Source organism: Wyeomyia smithii, chromosome 1 (genome assembly GCF_029784165.1).
Source record: "Wyeomyia smithii strain HCP4-BCI-WySm-NY-G18 chromosome 1, ASM2978416v1, whole genome shotgun sequence".
NCBI classification, from domain to species: domain Eukaryota; kingdom Metazoa; phylum Arthropoda; class Insecta; order Diptera; family Culicidae; genus Wyeomyia; species Wyeomyia smithii.
This window is the reverse complement of record NC_073694.1, coordinates 188,389,931-188,403,675: the sequence shown is the minus strand read 5'-3', so window position 1 is coordinate 188,403,675 and position 13,745 is coordinate 188,389,931. Positions and strand designations below refer to the sequence as shown.

General features: G+C 40.5%; 1 protein-coding gene across 2 annotated transcripts in view; it reads right to left on the bottom strand.

Annotated features, from left to right (window-relative positions):
* Positions 1-13,745, bottom strand: part of LOC129719028 (sodium-independent sulfate anion transporter) — a 90,901-nt gene that overhangs the window by 42,991 nt on the left and 34,165 nt on the right. The window contains exon 1 of one of the 2 annotated variants that reach the window (XM_055670360.1): positions 7,835-7,943. The exons of the other annotated variant lie outside the window; for it this stretch is intronic. The gene's annotated coding sequence lies outside the window, so the exon portion shown is untranslated. Of the gene's footprint in view, positions 1-7,834; positions 7,944-13,745 lie in introns of those variants that run through there. 2 annotated transcript variants of the gene reach the window in all.

Below are 13,745 nucleotides of genomic sequence, written 5' to 3'. Positions count from 1 at the left end.
TTTGTAGAAAAATTCCATCCGCCACGTATTTTTAACACAGTAGCCGTTTTATCAATTATAAACGAAAGGTCAGTTGACAAAACGGTGTGCAATTTGGCTAATATCCATACGATGTGAATTATATCTTACTCGTTGGTGATGAAAATGGTTTTAAATTTAATAAAACAACACGGAAGCACAAGTGAGGATGAGAAGGACGACGAGACAATTCAGCAATATAATAATATAACGAAAATATTATTATTCATGGTAATCTCACAATCCACTTTCCTATTTTTTCTTATCAAATCCAAAATGAAATCTGAATCTTCTCTTTATTAATGTTACTCCTAATCAAAGAGCTAAATATCATTTTTTTAAATATAAAGATTTATGACAGAAGGAAACAGTCACACGTTTTGATCATTGGGTTTCGCAGTACAACAAATAAATTCTTGTAGCATCAAATATTCTTCGTGAAAAGTCAAATTTGATGCAAGGGCCTTACGATCGCTCACCTGTCGCCAGTGACCACCAAGCTACAACCCACTTTCGAATGTTAGAAGAAACACAGTTCAGTAATAATACACTGGTTCGTGAACATGCCACAGGTTCATATTGGATGTTGGATATTAGCCAACTTCTCAATTATTTTGGATATTAGCCAAAATTGTTTCACGTTTGCTGCCTTCCCAAATGCATTTTTCGACAATCGGCATCCGTAGGGACCTTGTTTAGGGTGTGTACCATCACGAGAAACTGTTTTCTCGATTTTGGTAAAAATGGCATATTAGCCAATTTTTGAATTATGGGCAGTACATTCGAAAACAAGTTTTCGGGTGTTTGTCTTTCCCGTTCCTTTCGTATATTATACTAGATGACCCGACAACTTTGTCCCGTTTTTTTTTCTCCTCATTTAATTAGTTTTGAACATTGAAGGCATGGAAATCCGTAATTCAATCCACATACTACCAAAGACCTTGCTGTTTGTTTACAGTCATTGAAAATGCATGGGAAATCGGATATTGGATACGATTAAACTCAAAAGGCAAATCGTTTGTAATGCTTGGTTTTATTAGAATGAGAAAAAAACTCGCCCTTGAATTTGCCTTAAGGTAAAACGTAGGGTAAACCAGTCACAAATGGCTGACTTCGAGCTACCACGAGGTTGACTTCAGCACAAGTTTCAGTTGTAGTAAATGCTTCACCTGTGAAGACACTTTTTTGCTGTGGTGATGCCAACATATAATAGCATTTTCACAGGAAACGCATTAACTATTGCCGAGTCTTGTGCTCTTGAAAATTCGAAGTCGACCACTTAGTGGCTCGAAGTCAGTCATTTGTGGCTTCAACACAGTCTCACCTTAAAATTGCCAATAATGCTTTGGTTTCTGGATGCTCGACAACCAATCTCGTCATGTTAAATAACTTAGCCTTGTTTTTTTTTGTGGCCTCAAGTTTTCTAAGGACTCTGATATCGGATGCGACTGATCACGACGGTCGTGGAGGACTGCAGAGCCATGGCAAACCTCAAGAATGAAACCCTGCTGGTAGAAAAACCTTCATCAACAGTGCAAGCTGTGAAGCACAACACTAAAAAACCTGTCAGGCCGTCACGTCTTTCATCTGTTGCTGTAGATAGTGGAACCAGGGTAGATCAGCCACGTTCTCCAGTTTAGTAATCAGAACCAGAAATCAACCAAGGTGGTCTCTGTAAACATAGTCATCCATAGAAAGAAATTTAAAGAGTTGCGGATAAATCATGTTCTGGTCCGACTGCAAGTGGATTCGGCGTCGGACATTAGCATCCTCACCGCCAATACGTGAAAGAAGATTGGAGAACCTAAAACGACTCCGCCTTCATGCCAAGCGGTGACAGCATCCGGAGAACCACTCAACATTGCATCTAAGTTCTTTGTATTTGTATTTGTCCGTATTTCATCTGACATGAGTGGTGTCTTAATGAATAAATAAAAATTTACAAAATTGTCGAACGTGAAATCTTATTTCTAAAACGACAAGAAGTTTCACTGAAGTCGAAGAAATCCTCCACAAGCATGAAGGTCCGGATAAAGAAAGGTATCGCCGCATCATATGCATAGGCTGTACGGTGGAAACTTTCCTGCAGCAGTGTCCGGTACCGGAGAAGACGTTGAGCCATACGAAAATACAGCATGGAAAGTAGTCGAAGGGAGTCAACTTCTCCACTGAGCAACTTCACGACGCCTGTTGAATTTTACACCTTTGTGTCCATGTTCAAAAGTCTGCATCGGTTTTCGTATTCAGGAAAAACTAGAGGATTTCGCCAAGGAAGGTGACGTAGAGCCAGCCGGATAAATCTTCGCTAAACGCCTTCAATTCTATCGATCCAGCACGTATCAACTAAATTCTCAGGTCTCAAGAATTGATATCACCAGCGCACAATACAAGGACTACAACCAGTAAGGACTTTCGAAAAGAACCCAAGTTTTCGATTGCCCTTGGCAATTATCAAGATGTAGTGGTTGTTGAATGTTAGTATTGGATCCAGGATGATTCCCGAGTTATTCATTTTCTCAACCCCTCGGAGCAAGATCCCATTAATGCAATAATCAAACTAAATCGGTTTTTTTTTGAACGATGGAACGTCATGACGGAGCATTTTGGTACGCTCACGATTATTTTGTTGCGAGAGCACCAGTCTGTAATCGAAAGAATATATTTTCAAGTCATCGGCGTGAATGAGTTTGCAACCCAGACGCTATTCCAAAGCAACGTCGTAGACAAATAGTGTAAACAACAGCGAACCTAAATTACTGCCTTGGGGCACTCCGGTTGAATTGCAGAAACTCGAAGATACACAGGAGTCAACTTTAACAAGAAATTCACGACCAGTCAGATAAGACCTAATCTACGATACCCGCCTCGAAAAAAACCCAAGACGAGACAGTTTGGCCAATAGCATATTGTAATCGAGTTTTGACGCCATTGCAGTAATACAGGTGCTGGTGAAGTCCAACAAATTCGTGGTAACAGATATCCCAGGTATGAAACCGTGCTGATCATTAGATATGTAGCTTATAGACTGGCTACTTGACAATAATTTCGAATAGCTTTACCGCTGCAGATAAGCTTGTTCTGGTGTGACATATCACTCAACGATGCTTCCAAACTAAGTTTGTGTCATGTCATGGTTCCGGAAATTTCTTCATCAGTTCTAGGTGCCAATTGAATAGACATCTTCGGTCTGTGGGACGTTCCAATCAACTCGTTCTGCAGCCAAATTAGTAGTCAGTCTTAACCGACTGTAAGGGTGATTCAATCAAAATTCCCTGACATCTTCACCTACAGTATGCGACTGTGCCGCAAAACCTAGGTCAATCTGCCACTTCGAGGAAATCCTAGGCCGATATTTCGGCCGGAACGGCCCTTGAAGAGGAACTACTTGGAACAACTCGAAGTGCTCAAATCGGTCGATTACTCCGACTTGGCGGCACCAATAGTGCTCGTCCGGAAGCCAAACGGACGGATTCGCATCTATGCGCTTTTCTCCACGGGGTTGAACGACGTCCTCGGGCCGAACCAATATCCGCTATCGCTACGTGAAGATATTTTTGCGGGGTGTCGGTACTTCAGCCATATCGACCTCTCCGATGCCTATTTTCAAATCCGAGTAGATGAAAGCTGCAAAAACCCCCTCACCATCTACGATCAGTTCACCCTGCCATCAAACTAGCTCCGGGTGCGTTTTAGCAACTGTTAGACGCATCTTCGCTGGATGCAAAAGCATCAGTGGTTACCTGAACGACGTCTTGGTGGGTGGCTGAACAGTGGAGGAACATAATCGAAATCTTGAACTGGTCCTTAGTCGTATCCAGGAATACAGATTCGCCGTGCAAATCGAGAAATCGCTCTTCAACATGCGCCAAATCAAGTAACTGGGGCAGATCCTGGGTAGCGATGGCATCCGACCGGATCCAGACAAGGCCGCTGCCATTACCAACATGTCAGATGGAGCGGTTGACCTTGTCCACGCTGTAATTCGCTTCCGTCGAATGCTATTCGGAAGACACTTCACGTTGGAGACAGACCACAAACCCGTGTTGGTCATATTCGGGTCAAAAAGGGAATTCCTGTTAATACCGCCAACAGGTTGCAGCGTCGATCGAGCTGGAAAGTACGTTTCAGGATGTCATCCATCAAGCGCGAGAAGTCTTCCCGCTCATATTTAAATCGATCCAGGCTGCAATCAAAGCGGATCCTGATCTCTAAGAAGTGCTTCAATACGTCCAGCAAGGCTGGCCGACCAAGAAGACCGACGTCACCGACTTATGTCAGCAATTCTACCTTTGCAAAGACAAACTCATTCCGTCGAAGCACCAGGAGGATCGAGGAGTGTATTGCCAAACTTGTTCTTCCCTGTACCGAGTGTGCTCGGGCTCCCAAAACCAACACTAGAACCTATTTGAAGTCCTGACCCGTATCCGAAAAGCCCTGACAGATCATGCATACTGATTACGCTGGTCCTGTTGACGATTAGTACTACCTCACCTTGGTCGATGCATACTCGAAATGGCCGGAGGTCGTCCGAGCTCGTCAAACGACATCGCCAGCTACTATAGAAATTCTGGAAGGCATCTTTACCCGCTTCGGAAATCCTGACACACTGGTTATAGCGACAACGGACACCAGTTTATCAGCAGGCAATTCGAAAGATTCTGCACCTGAAGACGACAGCCTTCAACCCACAACCCAATGGATTTGCAGAAAGGTTCGTTGACACGCTTAAGGGAACTCTCAAGAAAATTATGACGGGTGAAGATGGTCTCACCGAAGCCATGCTACCGCTCTACGTCCTGCCGGAACGCTCCCGAAAGTAAACCACCTGCCGAGATAATGCTTGGTAGAACGATACGGACTTCGCTCGATCTATTCAGACCGCCAACACACGCCTTTCACAAAGCAGATCACTCCAAACAAAACGACCGGTACCAATCCTAAGGATCTCTTCTGGGCCAAGGTCTACAGTAACAACATTTGGAGCTGGTAAGCTGGTCAGGTTCTCCAACGCATTGGGAACGTGATGTACAACGTTTGGTTGGAGCAAAAGAAGATGCTATTCCGATAGCACTGTAACCAACTACGGAAGTGATGTGAGTCGGATGAAGCCGAAACAGAACATGCAAGTCGCCTTCGACGTTCTGCTGGAGTCACGGGTCTAAGCCGAAGGTCTGCAGATGAAACCGAATCAATCATTCAGTCGAATTCGCCGGGAATGAGTTAATTTCGCAACAGTATCGATTACGGAAACACCCATATTGGTTGGTAGGTTGTTTTCTAGAAACCGAAAGTCGCCGTCTTCTTGAAACCCAATGCACACTGGGCCAGGAATGGAATCTAGCGGAACAAAATTATTAGCGCTCTCAGGGTTTGACCGATCGGTTTCCGATCGGAGTTTTGTGATTCTTTGGTGACTTCAATGTTTGCTGAAGACTGCAAATAGGTTGAATAGAGTATCAGAGTACTGGACCGTGTATTCTATGCAATATATACATAGCAATCGTATTTTTACTAGTTTCATAGAATATAGAGATCTACGACTTTGTCGAAAACCGTAAAGAAGTTGGCATCGCAACGCTACCTCCGCGGCTGAGTTCCGAACTGATTCAAACATCCAAAATGAAGCCCTAACCATGCCAAGAAACTTTGTAGAAGATCGGAAACCGATTGGTCAAACCCTGAGAGCGCTGATAATTTCGTTCCGCTAGATTCCATTCCTGGCCCAGTGTGCATACCAGGATGTCGTCCATCAATCGCTGAGAGTTTTCCGATCCATATTCAAGTCGATCCAGGCAGAAACCAAAGCGGACCCTGTTCTCCAAGAAGTTCTTCAGTACGTCCAGCAAGGCTGGCCAATCAAAAACACCAACGTCACCGACTCATGCCAGCAGTTTTACCCTTGTAAAGATGGATTCATTTTGTCAAAGTACTAGAAGAAGGTCGTCCACCTGCTGCACGAGAGCTATCCAAGTGTCGAGCGTTTGAGACCGGTCACACGAAGCTATGTCTACTGGCCTGGAATCGACGAGTGCATTGCAAAATTTGTTCTTTCCAGTAGCGAGTGTGCTCGGCCTGCCAGACCCAAAACTAGAACCTATTTGGAGTCCTGGCCCGTACCTGAAAAGCCCTGGCAGAGGTTGCATATTGACTACACTGGTCCTGTTGACCATCTGTACTACCTCATTCTGGTCGATGCCGGAGATCGTCCGAACTCGTCAAACGACATCGCCAGCTACTTTAGAAACTGTGGAAGGCATCTTCGCTCGCTTCGGAAACCCGGAGACACCGGTTAGCGACAACGGACGTCAGTTTGTTAGCGGACAGTTCGAAGGGTTCGGCGACACTAAGTGCATACTGCACCTGAAGACGCCACCTTTCTACCCACAATCAATGGACTTGCAGAAAGGTTCGTTGACACGTTTAAGCGAACTCTCAAGAAAATTACGACGGGCCACGAAGAATAAGTAATTTGATCTTTGTACGGCAACCTATATATAAATATTCGTTTTATCATTATAAAAATTCTGATTTTCATTCTTCGCTTGAAACTCTTAATGGAATTTTGTTTTGTCTGCGTAAACATATTGAAACGGGTCGTTTATTTCGTTCATTGAACCCAATTGTCTAGTACACTAAAAGTTGGCACTAACAAAAGATTGCTTCATTATAGTACGTATGTCAACAAGCTAGCGGTTTACAACAGTCCAGCTGCGAAGCGATAAAAAAACAGTATAATAGCATCGCTGAGCTGAATTTTTAAACAGAAACCGCACACAGTACGGATATAGGAAGGAAAAAAAATCATCAAATGTGACGATTGATTTGATCTGCATAATGCTCTTTATTGTATTATATAGGAGCATTCTAATAAATTTGGCATTAAATGATTCCAAATAAATCCACCCCGTTCATTCATAAACTTTTGCATTTGAAAGCTCATGGATATCTAGGCTTGTTGGATCTGACAAAAAACTACACGATGCTACTAATTGTGTCGCCGTCACAATAATAATTCATTTGTTTTCCAGATTTATCAGTTAGAATATCCGAAAACAACAAACCTCTACTACACCATCATCATAATCTTCTTTTTTTATAGTTAGCCGGTAAGCAAACAATCATTTCAACCCCTTACACCCTACACACGACACTCTCAGCCTTTTCTCTCTTTCTATCTCCCTCGGCTCTGAATGTAGAGAAGACATTTTTATCTCAATCTTATAAAATGCATACCGATTGCATTGTTTCCCAAACGGATTAGATGTATTGTTTTCCCACACTGATCCTATGGAGGCAACACCTGTCGTGCTTGACCGTGACTTTGTACAGCAGGGGCGGCCGACGCGGTTTGGCTGAACTGTTGATTAATGCAGATCACAGTATTTTCACTGATGCAAAGGTAGATCTGGCGGCCACCAGAGCCGATTATCTTAATAATCTTAATAATAAAAGCATGAATTGAATCACAGAAACTATGGGAAAAATCTACTACGGGATACAAAATCTATAGAAATATCTTCGCAGAAATTTCTAGGAAGGCTAGCTTATTCAATAATTATTATCAGCCACCGTCAGTCACGATATTTATGAATCGTAAATAGATTGATGTAATCTACGTTATACTTATTACTCTAATTATTAATACAAATGTTGATCGAAAACAATTTTTGTAATTCAAATATGGAAAATAATAACGGAAAATTTAAGTAGGACGTCAAATCACAGTGACGGATCTGCTTCACTCCATGAAACCTTTAATTTTAATGACTCCGAAATTAGCTGTTGCTAAATAGTTTACATTACATTTTATACATACCCGCAAAAGATTTCTATTTGTATCCTCAGAGCCTTCTACATAAACTCCATGCAGCTTGGTTAAGCTTGGTAATCACAGCAAAACCTTGCAGCACAGAACGGAAGGTCATCTGTGATACGAAAACTGCTAAGTGCTCAGTGAATTTTGCAGCGCTCCCTAGGGGTGGAAAGAACGCTTTTTACACGGAAAATAAACAAAATTTATACTACTTTTATCGAAATCAATCAAACACACTGGTATAAATCTGTCGGCGAAAACACTACATGTTAACCCTGCTAAGCATCTGTAAGAAGGAAAACACATTATTTCTAGGGGCTTGACAACTTTATTTCATGAAAAATATTTCGGTAATGGTTGATATATATATTAATATCTATCAGTTATTTATCACATTAACTTCCCAACCATAGCGTATAGGACATGGTGAACGGTTTGATCAACAAGTAGGCACGAGCGGGGAAGCGTTTTTTTATTTTGTACGGTTGAAGACGAGGCATCACCAAGCGACAGCAAATAACTTTTTCTACTTGTTAATAAATTCTTACTAACTAAGCAAATGAAAATCGCAAATTCATGTGTTTCAAGTTGTGAACTGCTTCTAAAATGAATGAATATCAGTAGCAAGGTATGTAGCTTTACCGGATTTATAATTTGAATGCATCGAAATAGTATATTATAAGATGCGATGAATTTTGGTCATCGGTTGTTTTAATAAACAACTTTAGTCTTTGGCATTTTTTTTGCAATAGTTGTTGTACTTTTGACATACCGTTTTACTATGTTTCTATACACCAACATCACAACAACGATAATATGACTTCAAAGAGTTCTGATGTAATTAGAGGAGTGTCTGAAAATGCAACGATAAACACTTAGAAACAATGAATACAATCGAATTTTGCTCGTTGCACTAAATTCGTAGCCCAACTAGTGAAGGACTTTCACGCTTGGGTTGAGCTATCCAGGTTGCAAGATGACACCGGTTGTTTCTTTTTGTTAGGATTACTAATCACCTATTGGGTTACGCAGTGTCTTGCCCCTGGCATTCTTCAAAACAGCTGACTCAGATACCGGCATAGATGATTGTAGAACTGTTCCTTTATTGTTTTTCAGTAATCTACTCCTTTTAACTGTGAAAATAATCAGATTATTAACACGAATTATATAAAGTGAGAGTCGCATCTTTTGTTTCAAGTCTCTAATTACCATCTCGTTTAGAGTCCTCTTAAAGAATATTCGTATATTACGTAACGTGAAATTTGGCAATTTTCAAAACCCCCATCAACTAAGTAACGCAAATTTGCATGGTGGTCTTATGCAGTGTAACACTTCGCTGGATACCTTTCCTCCACCTCTCCCCTGAGCACGTTATGTATTATACAAATGTTTCCATATATGAACGAACGCTAGAGGTAAGGCACTATTGATATACAATGGTGATTCGCCTACCGGTTGCTCCTTAGTCGGGGGTTTGTTAGTTGGGCCCTCATCCATCTAAAAAGCGCTCTTATGTCAAAATGGAACGACATTCAAATGCATGCAAGAAACCCGAAAAGTGAATAAAAATAAAATAAATTTTTACTACTCGTACTTGAGTTTATTTGTCATTGATTGTTGGTGGTTACCTTTGATTACTCGAAAAAAATGACATTGATTACTTCGGAGTATTCTCAGGTTACGACGCATTTCGAAACCCCTTGAAACGAACCTCTTGGGATCCTTTTTTAGTGTTCTGTAATGTTGTCACTTTCGGTTGTCAGCAAAGATACCAGATTTGTCAGCAAAACGATGATTTGTTTTGATTCGCAGGTATGTGCGGTTTTTTTCAATCTCCATCCCGCATAATCAATAACCATAAACGGATGATAATCCATATGGTTTAACGATACCCCATACAGTCGAAACTATATCCCGAACTAGTTGTTAGGCACGTTTTATGGTTATTGATTATGCGGAAGGTTAACTACATTTTTTTTTCCTATGACTTTCTCAAAATGTGTGCAGTTTTTACAGATTTCTGCCTGCTCGAGCGCATTTTTTCGAATCACGATTAGATTTTTATCAGATTTAAAAAAAAAAGACTGCACAATGAAACCGGTACCTCTTACAATCGCATTATTCGTTGCTTTAGAAGCTAACCTGATTTTAATTAAGCTTATTCAGCTTATTTTTGTTTAAATGGCATGTCGCATGTCACATCAATGAGAAGAAAATCTATATTCTCCAGAATGGACTAGAGTCAATCGACAAAACATTTAATATAATCTTATAAGAGGATGAAAATAGTTTATAAATTTCATTTTCGAATAAAAATGTGATTCATTCATTATAAATATTCTGAAAATTTGCGTTAAAAAATCCATCTGTGCCATGATTTTTAAAAACTCAAAGTACTTTCTTTAGTTAAAAAAAAAAAAACTCACGAGCTGCATTTGAAATTTTAACAATTTTCAAAAATAGCCGTCTATGTCACATGGTACAATTGTAAATGGAAGAATTGCAACATTAACGTTTTAAAACGCATGATTTTTCAATAACATTGATTGTTGTTCGTGTTTCAAATCAACATTTGTCGATTACAATACCTTCGTTACACTATTGTAATATGACAAACTCCACAAATGTGAATAATTGCGAATTTTTACCCAAAACGTTTTTGCATCGAACGTAATAGATTGTATTAAACGGGTTAAACTGTTTAAATAACCGTCAATTCAAAACATCGAATAAATTATGCCACATTATACCACTGGCAAAGCGGCATAAACGTACACGACAAATATATATTGCCCGAGAGCACAGAAAATTCAATTGTCATTTTTCAGTCCTTTTTGTGTGCACTTTCTGTTCGATCATATACCTGAAGTTGACCTTCCGTTCTGTGCTTGCAGCTCAGCACGATGCCCTATAAAGTTAATAAAAAAATATTAGCCTAGCAATCTTCATATATGCTTTCAATAGAATTAATGATTTAACAATTTAACAAAAATAATTTAGCATAAAACGAAATTTTAATGAAGTTTTCAACCTAATTCAACTATCTAAAACTATCAAAACTTTTTACTGCAAACTAACCTAAACTCATATAACAACAATTTCAAATACTTTTTCAAGCACACCTGTTCGCGAGAACGACATGAATACGCAATTCATAATTCCGGATTACACTGCTAGCAAATTCGCTGTACTGTTTAACAGAGCATCCGATGTTCAAAGTGCTAATGGAACTTCATACATTACTGGTACTGTTAACCACAACAAATAACAAGAGTGAACCACAAATAACGCTCACGATTTACGGTACAACTTTTAGAGTGTGGTTTAAAAAAATTTGACCAGGGTATACATGCGATCTGACGTAAATATTCTGTTTAAATTAGTCAGGTGTTTTTGGCAACCTTGGCAAATCTCTATTTGGTAGAAATGTTAGTATTTATAGGGTCCGGCTACATTGAAACAAACAGATAAATTTATCAAAACAAGTTGTTTTTTAAATTATTAAATTTTATTTTAAAACCTATATACCTAATTTACCTAATTCACCTTGTTCGCCCTTGAGTTTAACCACAGAGAACAGACATTCATATTCATATAAAAAAAAAAATTACAGGAGGGTTGTGTGCAAAGCCACGACCGCAAGTTGAAGTAGAATACTTTTACACAGCTCTACTTACGGCTGTACATTAACCTACGGCCGGGCGAATCGGTTCGCGCCGCTTTTCGCGTTTAGCCTGGCAGAGGCCTAATGCGCACGGCCAACACAATAGAAAGGTGTTTTAACATTGAAAATTAGACTCGGCTTTACTGGGATAAGTGTTGGCAAATGCATCTACCGCTAATACCGCCGCTCTCGTACGAAAGCGGGTCGTTTCATGTGGGGAATAATATCAACAACGAAAAATGACGCGCGTCTAAGCCAATCCCGAACTGTTTCGCCGTGCTGCTTCCATTTACTTCCTTATAAGATCGGCCTCAGTGAAGTACCGGCTGCACCTACCGCTGAGGCTGTTACCATACTGCTACTGGTACCCAAAGCTATTAACTCTTCAAATTAAGTGTTTGTCCTCAAAAGAATAATTGTTCAATTCCATATCGGATATAATGCAATCACATCTCTGTAATATTACCGATAGTAATATTCTTCTGAACAAAATGATCCAACTTTTTCATTAGAGGAAGTGCTGGCTGATGTACGGCAAAAATCTCGCCCGATCGCTCGCGTTGGCGTTCAGCCTGGCAGAGGCCTGAGACGTGGTGACCAACCACAGGGCATGTGATTTGTTTAATTCGAAGGCAGCCACAGGCGCAACCCGCTGCTATCCTCTGTTACTGCTGAGTGCTGATATCTGCTGCTACTGCTGTCAACGTTGTGGACGGTCCATCCAGCTCACCATCCGACTGATGAATGTAGCTAGTTTTCCCAGAAACACTCTTTTATAGCCGAAGGGTGCTACGAAATAGGCCACGCCTTTCTGTTCAGTTTTGCCATTTTCTAATATTCTTCAGACGAATCATTTAACAATTCGCATTTGATTTTTGTATCCAGCGAATAAACACCGATGGTGTACTCACACACGCAACGATTTTACCCCTAACCGTATTGCGGCTTGTAACATCAAGCGATTTCATTTACTCGCTGTTGCGTGTTGCATCATGTTGCAACTTGGCAGCTGGGAGACAACGAAATTCTGTTCATGCTGATTGATTGAGTCGACTTCATATTAGCTCTGCATAGTCGAACTAACTGCTTTTGTGAATGCGTTCTAACAGGGCAGTTTGTTATTTAAAATCGGTTAAGCTGATCGCAGCCTTTGCGCTGCCCTCACAGTGGGGGTGTACTATATAAAGTAAAAATTAAACAACTACGACAGAATTCGATTGCATCCAGAAAATTATTAACCTTCAATTATTTGTTTATTTGCCTTGAAAAAGGCATTTTGCGATTTAAAATCGATTGCTGATCGCAACCTCAACAGTGGGGGAATTAAGATACACGGACAACATGCACTGTGGAAGCTATTTCACATTCAGTAAATTAGACGGGTGCGACAGATTTAAACTGCTAGGATCCAACACAGAATGCTTGCTTGCGTTGTCAAAAATTATTAACTTTCAATGACTTGTTTATTTGCCTTGAAAAAGGCATTTTGATTTTCAAAATTGGATTTCCTGATGGCAATCTTCATGCTGCCCCAACACGGGGGGAATAATGGCAGTCTGGCGACACACGCTGAGAAGAAACGTGCTGCTCCTGAGACGTGGTGACCAACCACAGGGCTAGTGCTGCTGCTAAGGAAGGACGACTACTGTTGTCGCTGTCTAGAACTATTATGAACGGCTTCGGCTGAAACAGGCTCTTATATAGGCCAAATAGCATGTTTTCAATTGCAAGGTATATGATTCTGTCGACCGTGCTTGGGAAGCAAACATATAACGACCAATCAGGGGTCGAATTTTTCGTTTTGACAAGGCTTGACTATTTCCAATAGTACAATAGTGTGAATAATAAAATTACAATTATCTTCCTTTGGGAAGAATCTTAAAAGATTTTCCAATCTATTACTGCAGGAACGAAGGAAATCCATCGAATACTAACCGATTTATTAGCATTTGAAATTGGACATATTTTTCACTTTTTTCGGTTTTAGATTTTCATTTCACATCCCTATGTAGCCGAACTTCCTGAGAGAAGTATTCTACTTCAAAAAAAAAATGAAAATCGTGTGTAAAAATTTGAATCAAAACTGCAATACACTAACGACATCTGTGTTGTGGTGCCCCAGTTGCACTGTATCAATATTGCTGTATCGATATTTTGTCGATATCAATGATTGGTTTGTCAGTGACACGAGCCAGCTACACCCAAGACAGCAGTCCCGTCGCGAAACTAGGCATGCGCAGCCCTAGTAAG